Genomic DNA, 11,750 nt, shown 5'->3' on the forward strand with positions numbered 1-11,750 from the left:
GTGTTCATGGACTTGAATCTTCCTGACAGTATTCTTACAGGTTAGGGTTAGGTCCCTCCAGCTCCTAGTTTGGTTTTTGTTGTTGTTGTTTTTTTTTAAATGAAATGATAACAACAAATTAGCCAGCAGGGTGGAACAAGTCTGTAATTCCAGTTAGTTGGAAGGCTGAGACAGGAAGATTATTATCCCTCCAGCTCCTAGTTTGGTTTTTGTTGTTTTTTTTTTTAAATGAAATGATAACAACAAATTAGCCAGCAGGGTGGAACAAGTCTGTAATTCCAGTTAGTTGGAAGGCTGAGACAGGAAGATTATTAGTTTAAGTCCAACCTGGGCTATGTTGTAACACGTTTGAGACCATCTGAGGCAATTTAGGGAGACCCTGTCTCAAAGATAAAAAGAGGGCTGGAGATGCAGCTCAGTGGTTAAAGTGCTTGCCTATCATGTGCAAAGCCCTGGGATCCATCCCCAGTATCGAAAAGGAAAGGAGGGAGAAAGGGAGGGAGAGAGGGAGGACTGGTGACCTGCCAGTACATGATGCAGCCCATTCAAATCTGACCTTGCGTGGCCATCCACGTGGGCTGGAGAATGAAAGGGGGCTGGAGGCATGGGTCAGAAATGCCATATTAGGACTAGAGTGCAGCACAGTGATAGAGCGCATGCCTAGTGCTCATATGGGGCCCTAAGTTCCATTGCCAGCATCACCAAATAAAGAGGGAAACACAGTGGAGTTTGTAGAGTTCTTTGCCTAGCGTTCCGGAAGCCCTGGGTTCCATCCCCAGCACTACATAAACCAGGCACCTCACTACTAAGAAGTAGAGGAAAGAGAATTAAAAGTTTTAGGTCAAGCGGGCTTGGTGGCACACGCCTTTAATCCCAGCACTTGGGAAGCAGAGGCAGGTGGATCTCTGTGAGTTCAAGGCCAGCCTGATTTACATAGCCGGGCCAGGCCAGCTGGCGCTACAGGGAGGCCCTGTCTCAAAAAGACCAAATAAACCTTTTAAGATCATCATCAGCTACATAGCAAGTTTGAGGTTACCCTGGCTTCCTTGAGTCCTGTTTTTTTTGTTGTTGTTTTTATTTTATTTCTGTTTTTTTACAAAGACCTTGTGTCCCTCCTACACATGAAAACTTTCAATTCTCAGAGGAGTCAGAGGAGAGGAGAGGAGGTAGTGCCATTGTAGTTTGTAGGTTTTTTTCACCTTCGGTGGGGGAAAGAGGCAGAAAGTACTGGGGCCCCCATAGCTGATTTACTCTTGGAAGTGGTGGCTTTGGGGTCAGATATTCAGACACCAACATCCGTTGTGAATTGGCTTACTGTAACCTGAGAGGTGAGACAGGCCTGTGAAAGGACATGGGAGTCCAGACAGGGAAGAAGGGGAAGGGCTGGCTGTGGCCTGGAGGGTCAAAAGGTGACACCTCCCTGTGCTTATGGGTGTGTGTGCCCATGTGTGCGAAGCTCTGTGCACACTTCACTGTGTGCATGCATGCACAGGATGAACACACTTCCGTTTTATATTCTAAATGGATCTTTACTATTTTTGTGCATGTATGATGATAAGGAGGGGTGTATCTACACATGTGCATCCATGTGTCTATGTCTGTTTGTGAGATTGTGTGTGTGTGTGTGTGTGTTTGTGATGTGTGTGTTCCAGTATATTTGGGGCTCAGGTCCTCTGTAAGAGCAAGCTCTTAACCTCTAAGCCATCCCCTCAGCCCCTGGGTGTGAACCTTTCTTGCTTATACATACATCTGCCTGATCGTTTGTGTCTTTGTGCATCATGGCAGATGCATAGCCAGCACTTCCTGTGTGCCGGTAGAATGCTTTCCAGGGATCAGTTAGGTTGGTCTTTTGGTCTTTGCAGCAACCTTGGGGGAAGGGGCCGGAGAGACAAAAGGCCCAAAACAAAGACAGAAATCCTCATGCTTTAACAAGCAAACTCTGACTGCTTGGAGCCCAGCCCAGTGACTCGGGATGTCTTAAACAAACACAGAGCCTAACTTCCAATTACTAGTGGAGCCTGAGCCCAAGTGGCCTGTCTGAGAGGCAACTGGCGCTGTAAGGTTGACTCCTTGACAAAAGAGTGAGAAGTCAGCCATACCCCCACATATGGACCCCCTACAAATGGCACATAAGACCAAATAACCTGTTCAATTGCTGTAAAAAATATGCACTCAGCCATGTGACCCCTTCTCTGGGACCCCATCTGTTGTACCATAATGTGTTTAATAAACTTTGCTTTTGCCTTTTCTGGTCTTTTGGATAAATTCATTTACAGCCAACACTTCACCGGCCTGCCACTGTCTTCCACTCATGGCAGGTGCTGTTCATCTCAGTTTGCAGATGAGGAAACCAAGGCGCAGAGAGGTTGAGAACTAGTTCAAGGCTGCGGAGTACAGATTCAAACTCAGTCCCGCTCACTTCCAAGTGGCTGTTCTGCTAGACTGCTTCCCTGTGCAGGGGCCCTGGCTGCCCTGTGTCCATGTGTGAGTCAGGTTCCCTTGGGGAATATGACCCATGTCACATCCCTGCATGATGTGTACCTGGGAAGGGGTTTCCATGCTTGTGTGTGTGGTCAGGTATGTAGGCTCTTGCTGGTGGTTCTCATCTCTCTCTCTCTCTCTCTCTCTCTCTCTCTCTCTCTCTCTCTGTCTCTCTCTCGGAATAGACAGGACTGTCCTTTCCCCCTGCTCCATGGCAGGGATTGTGGAGGAACTCTGGAGCAGGACCCAGAAAACATCACAGGGGGCAGATCCTAGAGTCATAGACTGGGCAGCTCTGCCTGCTTAACCCATCCCCTCCACCCTGCTCTCAGAGTGGCCTTTGTTTCTGTCACCAGGGGCCAGGAGTGGGCAGGCTTGTGGGATTCCAGGCATTCAGTCTTTCAAGAGCAGAGGAGACTCATGGAAAACTCCAAGCTCTGGCTCAGCCTCAGGGCACTGTGTGGTTATAAGCACAGGGCCCACTGTTTTTCTCAGAGCAAGAGGAGCTGGTGGTGTTTTTAGAACCCAGATGGACCTGAGTGGTGTCTACTTTGGACCTGAAGATTGGCTCAGTTGGGCTTCTTCCAGATCAAATCAAGAGTCAGTCCCAGCGGGGTGTGGCGGCGGACGACTTTAGTCCCAGCACTTGGGAGGCAGAGGCAGGCGGATCTCTGTGAGTTCAAGGCCAGCCTGGTCTACATAGTGAGTTCCAGAACAGCTGGGGCTACAGGGAGACTCTGTCTCAAAAAGACTAAAAAAAAAAAAGAGTCAGTCCCATGTGCCAGGACTAGCTGGGCCACATGGGCCAGTTGGCAGCAATAGCTCTGGGTCTGGGGCCAGGGCATAGAGCATAGCTGTCTGTCCACTGCTGGGTCCTGAGGGAGCTGGGAGCTGTTTCTTCCCCAGTGAAAAGGTCAAGTGATCTTCCTGTTGCTGTCTGATTCTGCTCCCTACCAGCCTTGCCGGTGAAGCAGTCCATCTGGAGAGGGGCCACTGACTGCTAACCCTGCTCCCCAGTACCTACTGGGATCTTCTCTTTTTGAGATAGGGTCTCACTATGCAGTGCACACTGGAGCCCAGCTTCTTGTGTCCAGGACAGAACCTGTTGCTACAGCACTGAGGCAAAAGCACACCAAACCAGCCAGGCTGAGGGCTGCCTGGAGAGTATACTGACTCACTGGAGGGGCAGATGAGCAAGGAAAGAGGAGGCAGGTGAGGAATAGGATAGAAGGGCCCACCTGGAGGGGCTGGGAAGGCTTTCTAGGGTTAAGGGGGGCCTAAGGCCAGAAGAGAAGACCAGGAGATGATAGGGGAAGGCATTCTAGGCATAAAGAATGGCATGTGCAAAGGTTTGAGGGCAGGATAATGTGATGGATTTGACAAGTCAGGGCCCAAGATGTATCCCCACAGAGCAGGGCCTTTTCTACTCTAGAGAACAGAACCTGGGCCATCATTGGGAGATGGTTTTGTTGTTGTTGTTGTTAGTGTTTGATATAGGTTCTCAGGTAGCCCAGGCTGGCATCAAACTCTTTGTATAGCCAAGGATGATCTTGAACTCCTGATCCTTCTGCCTCTGCCTCTGAGTGCTGGGATTATAGGTGGGCCATATCCCATGCTGCTGGGACATTTGTCTGATCACCCAGTCATCCTCAGACAGCATCCCACTTTGTATGCTAGACCAGCTGACTCATCATGCCTATTGGGGTATTTTCCATCCATGGGGAAAGAGAAGTGAGGAGCCAGGACTCCCCAACTAGAAGGTCCTGGCATCTGAAGGCCTGGGTCTGTATGACGTCTGCTCCCTGCTGACCATTCCTGCTTCTGGAGTCCTGAGGACCTGGAAAGTAGAGGCCAGACTTGGCTTAGATGGCAGCCCTGTCAGACTCTGGAGTGTTGGGATAGGACCAAGAAGACACTCAGTCCTCCCCTCCTCTAGCACCAGGCTGTTGCCAGAACCTGCCCAGAGCCCAGGCAGAGCTGAGCTATACTGGGTGCTTCCGGCTTGGGCTGTGGACTGAGGAGCATTTACCCCACACTCCTAACTCTGAGCTGGGCACCACCACAACCCCCAGAGATAGGTGAGTCAGAGGAAGGATTAGAACTTGGCTGTCAAAGCCGTGGGCACCCAGGCACCAGCTTCTCAACCTCCTATGTACCCTTCATGCCCCAACAAATTTCAAGTTCTTTGGAGGCAGGCAAGTAGGCAAAGGGAAGGGAATGGCCAGTGTACACTGTCCCAGTCTCCTTGCTCCTCACACTCGGGCCCTGCCTCCTTCCTCCAGGGCAGGTGTTAACAAGTCTCTGTTGCCACCATGGGAGCAGATCAAGACAGACCTTCCTGGGCTCTTCCCCTGCCGAGTTCCTGGCTCCAGTCATCGCCTTACTTAGAACACCTTTCCTTTCAAAAAAGCCACAGACACCCAACACCTGCCTCAGGCTCTATCTCTGGGTACCCAACCTCAGATGATAACCATGTCTAATAACCCCAGTTATGTCTTCCTGTAAGTCTGCAGAGGCCTCCAGAAACTGTCCTGTCTTTGCCTGACCCTTGCAGTTTCCCAGTGCCTTGTGGATCCTGGTGGGAGTCTAGCACTCAGATGGAAGGGCAAGGCCAACATGCACCTTTGCTTTGGTACCAGAACTTCTGGTGGAAGCCTGAGCCCTAGACCTTTTCTGTACAATGCAATATGGATTGGGCACCCTGCAGGCTCCATGTGGTTTTTTTCTAGAAGTTTTTTTTCTAGAAGTTTTAAACCCACTGCAAAGCTGAGATGTAGCTCAGTCAGTAGAGTACTTGCTTAGCTTGCATGAAGTCCTAGGTTTGTCCTAGCCCCAGGTTTGTCCTCACATAAACCAGGCATGGTGACGCACACCTGTAATCCCAGCACTTGGGAATCAGAGGCAGGAAGATCAAAAGTTCAAGGTCATCTTTGGCTACACATTAAGTTTGAGGCCAGCCTGGGCTACAAAAGACTGTGTCTCAAAGCAAAACTAATAACACCCCGAAATCCCAGAATGGAAGCAGCGGCTAGGGGAGACACTGCAGGTGGGAACATGGAAGCTCTGGGAAGGTTCCGAGGGTGCTGGCCTCTCCACCCCTCCCCACTGCTTGGTGATGACATGAGTCACGGTTGTTAAGCAAGATAACCTGCTTGGGAAGAACTGGCTCTTCTTTTATCTGCTGATTCACCCCAGAAGAACGGGAAACATTTTCCCCTCCCTTGTCTCTTTTGTGAAAAGCAATGTGTCTTTTCTTACAGCTGTGTTTGTTTTGGAGCAGGGCTAGGCCTTGGGTTTTCTTTTTTCTTTGTTTTTCTTTTCTTTTTTTTTTTTGAGGGGGAGGGGCGTGTTTGTTGTTTTACTTCATTTTGTTGAGACAGGGTCTTTCTGTATTCCCAGCTGACCTGGAACTCACTGTGTAGACCAGGCTGGTCTCCATCTCACAGAGATCTGCCTGCCTCTACCTCCTGAATGCTGCATTTAAATTTTTTAATGGTGTGTGTGTGCGAGTGTACGTGTGTCTGTGTGTGTGTGTGTGTGTGTGTTTTAAATTGTAGTGCATTAGTCAGCAGTAGTAACAAAATGCTGCAAATAACAGAATCAGAATAAATTGTCTTATGAGAAAGCAGAATGTATTTATTGCTTTGGGTTATGAAAAGTTGGGGCTATGACAGCTTCCGGCATAACTAGATCCAGGGGCTTCGGCAGTGCTGCAGAATCAACTTCGTTTTCCTCACGGAGGGTTCCCACCTGTTGGAAAGTGAGGTGTTTGGGGCTCCTGGCTTCCTTCTCACCCTCTCACCAGTGGCCTAGGAGAGAACTACCCAGCATTTCACTGGCTGTGTTTTAGTCACCTGCTGATGCATTAGGCAACCCAGGAAGCAGAGAACACTGTATCACCAGGGCCACCCTTGGTCATAGGCAAGCTGTGGCTGGAGAGTCTGTGGTAGGGCTAGTAAGGAGGAACAGACCATGGCCGAGGTCAGAGACGCACCTACATCCAAGTTTCCGAAAGGATAAAGGCCAGCTAGAAGAGGCTGATGGGTGGTGTCAGGGGGTAGGCTAATTGGCTGGGGTCTGACCTAGGGAGAAGGGCTCAGACCTCAATTTCATCAGACTAGAAAAGTCATCTCTCTCCCAAGTGCCAAAGAACAAATTTATACCATTTATGAGGTAAGCTCTGGGCTCCCTTTCCCCAGTGCTGGCAGGTAGCAGGAACTTGAAAGAATATGTGAGTGAATGAATGGATGGATGAATGGTTAAAAGGGAAGGCTTATCCCTTCTCTGAGTTCTATCACAGAGCTCCTTCCGCTCCAGCCTGGGGAAGCCCAGGACTTCCTCAAAGTCCTATCTGGAGGAAGATTTGGATGTGACACACCATTACAGTGCCCTGCTACCTTGACCTTCAAAGACTTGCACTGTCCCTTTCTTTCTCTCTCCACATCCTGGGTACATTCCTCTCCTATCTAGGAACCACACAGGGACAGCGTTTGGGGACATCATCTGCTCAGCTTAGATGAATCAGCACAGTGCAGTTCACCCAGTGGTCTGCCCACTTTCTGGATTCTTTTGTCCGAATTTGGGATGCTGTATGCCTTGGTTCCCTCGGTGACTCTCACCCTGCTGGGGCTCTGTGCTTCCCTGACAATGTGCTGAGGATCAAAATGGAGCCCAGACTTTTGGTTTATTTGGAGCTGGGTTTTGAGACAGGGTTTCCCTATTAGCCCAGGGTGGCTCTGGACTCATGATTCTCTTGCCTTCTGTTTCAAGGACTGGGATTATAAGGCCTGTGCCACCATGTCTGGCTGAAACCCAGCTCTTCTTCCTCCTCTTCCTTCAGAAACAGGGTCTCATGTAGCCTAGGCTAGCTTAGACCTTACTACGTGGCCGAGAATGACCTCCAGCTCCTGATCTTCCTGCCTATCTCTCTCAAGTGCTGGGATGACAGGTGTGCTCTACCATGCCTGGTGTACGCAGTGCTGGGGACAGAACCCAGGGCTTCATGAATGCAGGGAAGTACTCTGCCAGCTGAGCCTCATTTCTAGGTTTCTTTTGTTTTTCTGAGACAAAGTCTCATTCTGTTGCCCAGGCTGGCCTTGAACTGGCAATAATCATCCTGCCTCAGCCTCCTGAGTGCTCAGACGACAAGTTGAGCCCCTCATCTAGTTACCACCAACTGCTTCAGGCTCACCTCAGAATCTGCAGTGTCACTCACACTAGTTCAATTGGTCAGAGTTTGCACGTGGGTTATGAGGCCAAGCCAGGTTGGGTAAAAGGAAATTGACTCTGTGTTCCTTGACTGGAAGAGTTGCCAAATACTGTGGTCATGGTTTTCAGTCTGTCACAGTTTCCTTCCTTGAGATCCTTAACAGTCATTTATTGGACAGAATCATGATAAATACATAAATGAGGTAGTGAGTGTAAAAGGCACTCCCTAGCCGGGTGTGGTGGCACACATCTTTAATCCCAGCACTTGGGAGGCAGAGGCAGGAGGGATCTCTGTGAGTTCGAGGCCAGCCTGGTCTACATAGCAAGTTCCAGGCCAGCTGGAGCTACAGGGAGACCCTGTTTCAAAAAGACCAAAAAAAGAAACACAAAAAAATTTCATCTTTGAAATTTGGTTTGGACTCTGCGTTTAGTCACTATTTCAATTATGTTTAGAATTGCCTGAGTTTTCACAAAACATTTAAAAATACATTAAAATATAAGTACCATATAACTGTGAGCTGGATATAATACTTGAAGAGAGACACTAAGATATCCAAAGAGTAAGAATAAAAAGGCAGAGCCAGGCACAGTGGCTCAGACTTGTAATCGTAGCACTCAGAAGACTGAGACAGGAAGATTGCTGTGACTTCAAGGTCAACCTGGGCTGCATAGGGAGTGCTAGGCCAGACTGGTCTACAGAGTGAGATACTGACTCACAAAACCAAAAACAAAAGTGTAAAATGGGGTTGGAGAGATGGCTCAGCAGTTAAGAGCACCAAAAAAAAAAAGGCACTCCCTAGGTATGAGCAGTGCGCAGCTGTGCACCTGTCTTCACGGCTTTCTGCTATGCTGGGATTCAGCTCTCAAATGCCCCACTGCAGTAGCTCTCTGTTATTTTTTAATATTTAGTGTCCCTTCTGGGGACAGTAGTGTCCACTGAGGAGCTGACCCTTTTAAACTTAAGTGTCGCTGTCACAGTAGAGACTGAGCAGAGACAGGCACATGACCCACTGGGGACCAGAGGGGTCCAGCAATGACACTTCCACTAGGACAGTAGGGAAATAAAGGTTCTTTCCACTGGGGTTGCTTGGCTCACTGGGACATGCCTGGGACTGCTAGGGACAGTCTTGACCACAACAGAGGAAAGGCCTGAGAAAGGCAGAGCACAGCAGAGAGCAGAGTAAAGAGATGGAGAGAGCCAGGCATGGGCCTGCTGGAGATCCTCCTGCCTCAGCCTCCCCAATGCTGGACTCATAGGGGCATGGCAGCACTCCTAACTGTATTCTGAATTGATGTTCTGAAAAGATTGCAGGAAAGCAAGTGATGGCTTTATGTAACCAATCCTGAGAGTCACCTTTTTTTTTGTTGTCTTGGGGAGGGGAGAGGAGGGGAGGGAAGGAGAGGGAAGGGAAGAAGAAAAGTCACCAGAGACAGCCACCTTCATTTGTAGAATGGCATGGCTGGTGTGGCAGAGGCTGACTCACTCTGGAGTCCTGCCTGGTGTTCTGACCACCTGCGTTTGTTTTTCCTGGGCCTGAGTTTGATGCCAGGCAGATGGAGGGTCCTAGGGTCTCTCCCCACCTGGGGAACAGGGCTGGACACCCAGGCCCAGAGTCTGAGTGTTTGGAAAAGTTTCCCAGCTGATTATTTACTCTAGGTCTTCAGTGGCCAAAGTGGGCCAGCATGCTAGACCTTCCAGCTGGGTCCCTGAGCAGGTGCTGGTGCCTGCTCTACCTAGGGACCCCTGGGGCTGCCAAAGGTCCCTGATGTGCCTCTCTGACCATATCCTGCCACTCCTAGGTCCCTGTGCCCTGCCCACCAGCTGTGCCAGCCTTCAGTTGTTTGCTTGGCTCTGTTTTATTTCATTTTGTATTGTTTAATTTGAGTTGGCAATTAAAATTTGGAGTTTTTCAGTATGGTGAGGTAGCTCTTTGGGCAAAGGCACTTGCCACCAAGTCTGACAATGTAAGTTCGGTCCCTGGAATCTACTTCCCCATGTTCACCATGCTGTTCATACACACACACACACACACACACACACACACACACACACAATCAATCAATCAATCAATCAATCAATCAAATGTATAAAAAATTTGGAGGATTTTTCAGGAAACCTCTGCCTTTTGCACTTTCTTGAAAAAAAAAAAAAAATCAGGTCTCACTAACCTTCCTACCCAACAGAAATGGGCCGCATCTAAGCATCTGAACAGCAGTGGGTCTTGGATCTTCAGTGCCACCCCACCCCTCAGTATCCCATACATTCAGTTTATGGGGCCAGAGTGCCAGGAAGTTCGAGTGAGAGGTGGGAGGAGAGGGAGGGAAACAAAGAGCTGAGTTGGCCATGATGGTGCTCAAGAGGTAGACGGGAGGATCAAGTTCAAGGTCATCCTTGGTGACATGGAGAGTTCAAGGCTAACCTGGGCTACTTGAGACATTGCCTCCAAAACCCAACAAAATGAGTCAGGGATGTGGCTCAGTTGGTAGAGTGTTTGCCTAGGACCCAAATACTCTGGGTTTGGTCCCCAGAATACCATAAACCAAGCATGGTGATACATGTCTATAATCCTAGCATTTGGGAAGTGGAGTAGGAAGAGCGGGGATTCAAGTCATTCCAAAGTAGCCTCAGCTGGCTTAGAACTTGCTATGTAGACCAGGCTGGCCTCAGTCTCATAGAGATCTGCCTGCCTCTACCTTCAGAGAGCTGTGATTAAAGGTGTGAACTACCATGCTAGGCAGCAAGCCCCAGAGATCCTCTCGTCTCTGCCCTCCACAGCACTGGTTTACAGGCAGTGGGAGACCACTCCTGGCTTGCTGTGTGGTGCTGGGATCCCAATCCCCAGCAGCCACAGAGATGCAGGCATGCACTACAGGCATTTCTGGGGTTTGCTTTGTGTTTTGTTTTGTTTTTGCAACAGGGTCCCATGGGTCCCAGGCTGACCTCAAACTCCCTCTGTAGTAAAGAATGACCTTGAACACCTCATCCTTCTGCCTCTACTTCCAAATGCTGGGATTACAGGTGTTCACCACCACTACGTCCTGTTTATGTGGTGCTGGGCACGGAACCCAGAGCTTTGAGCATGCTAGGCAAGCACTATACCAGCTTAGCTGCATTTCCAGTCTCTGCTTTTCTGAGACAGGATCTTGCCGAGCAGCCAGTGCTGGTTTTGAACTCTCAGCAACACTTCTGCCTCTGCCTCCTGAGTGTTGGAGTGATAGGCTTATGCCACTGTGCCTGGTTAGTTTCTTTTATGGTTTTTTAAAAAATATTTTATTTATTATTTTATGTGTATGAGTGTATTGCCTACCTGTGAGTGCACCCGTGTTGTGCAATACCATGGAGGTCAGAAGAGGGCTTCGGATTCCCCTGGAACTGGAGTTAAGAACACTTCTTAGCCGCCATGTGGGTGCTGGGAATCGAACCTGGGTCCTCTGCAAGAGCAATCAGTGTGACAGAAGCTCTCAGGGGAAGGGGTGGGAGAAAGAATGAAAGGGACCAGGGCTTCTCTGTCACAGAGGGGCTCCCTTATGTTGCACGTGTGGGGCCTGGGCCACAGGATCTGGGTTCAGACCCTGCTCTCCTCCAGCCTGTGCTGGTTTTCTAAATATTATTATTAATATTAATTTTATTTATTACTATTGTGTGTCAGCACAGGTGCATGTATGTGATGGCATAAGTGTGAATGTCAGATCAACTTTTGGGAGTTTGTTCTCTTCTGTGGGATTCAGGGATCAAATTGTAAGAGACATTAAATATTAGTCTTTTCTTTCAAACTATGAAACTTTTAGTTTATGACAGGGAATTCTAATCTTTAAAAAAAGAATTATGCACTCCTATCCTCAGACCTCTTGGGGTAAGTCTATAGCGCAGCCCTCCGCGCCTTGACTCCCCAAGCCACATTCACCCTTCCATCTCCCCCACTGTTCACTACTCCTAGTTTGGGACCTGCGCCATCCCTAGACTTGGGGCCCCAGACATCGGGGGAACCAATACTGCTTCCTGACCCATTTCACCCAGACCAACTTAGTGCCTTTCTTGGGCCCCAGGGGCACCACTTCTG

Source organism: Nannospalax galili, unplaced genomic scaffold (genome assembly GCF_000622305.1).
Source record: "Nannospalax galili isolate Female #2095 unplaced genomic scaffold, S.galili_v1.0 scaffold32, whole genome shotgun sequence".
Taxonomy (NCBI): Eukaryota; Metazoa; Chordata; class Mammalia; order Rodentia; family Spalacidae; genus Nannospalax; species Nannospalax galili.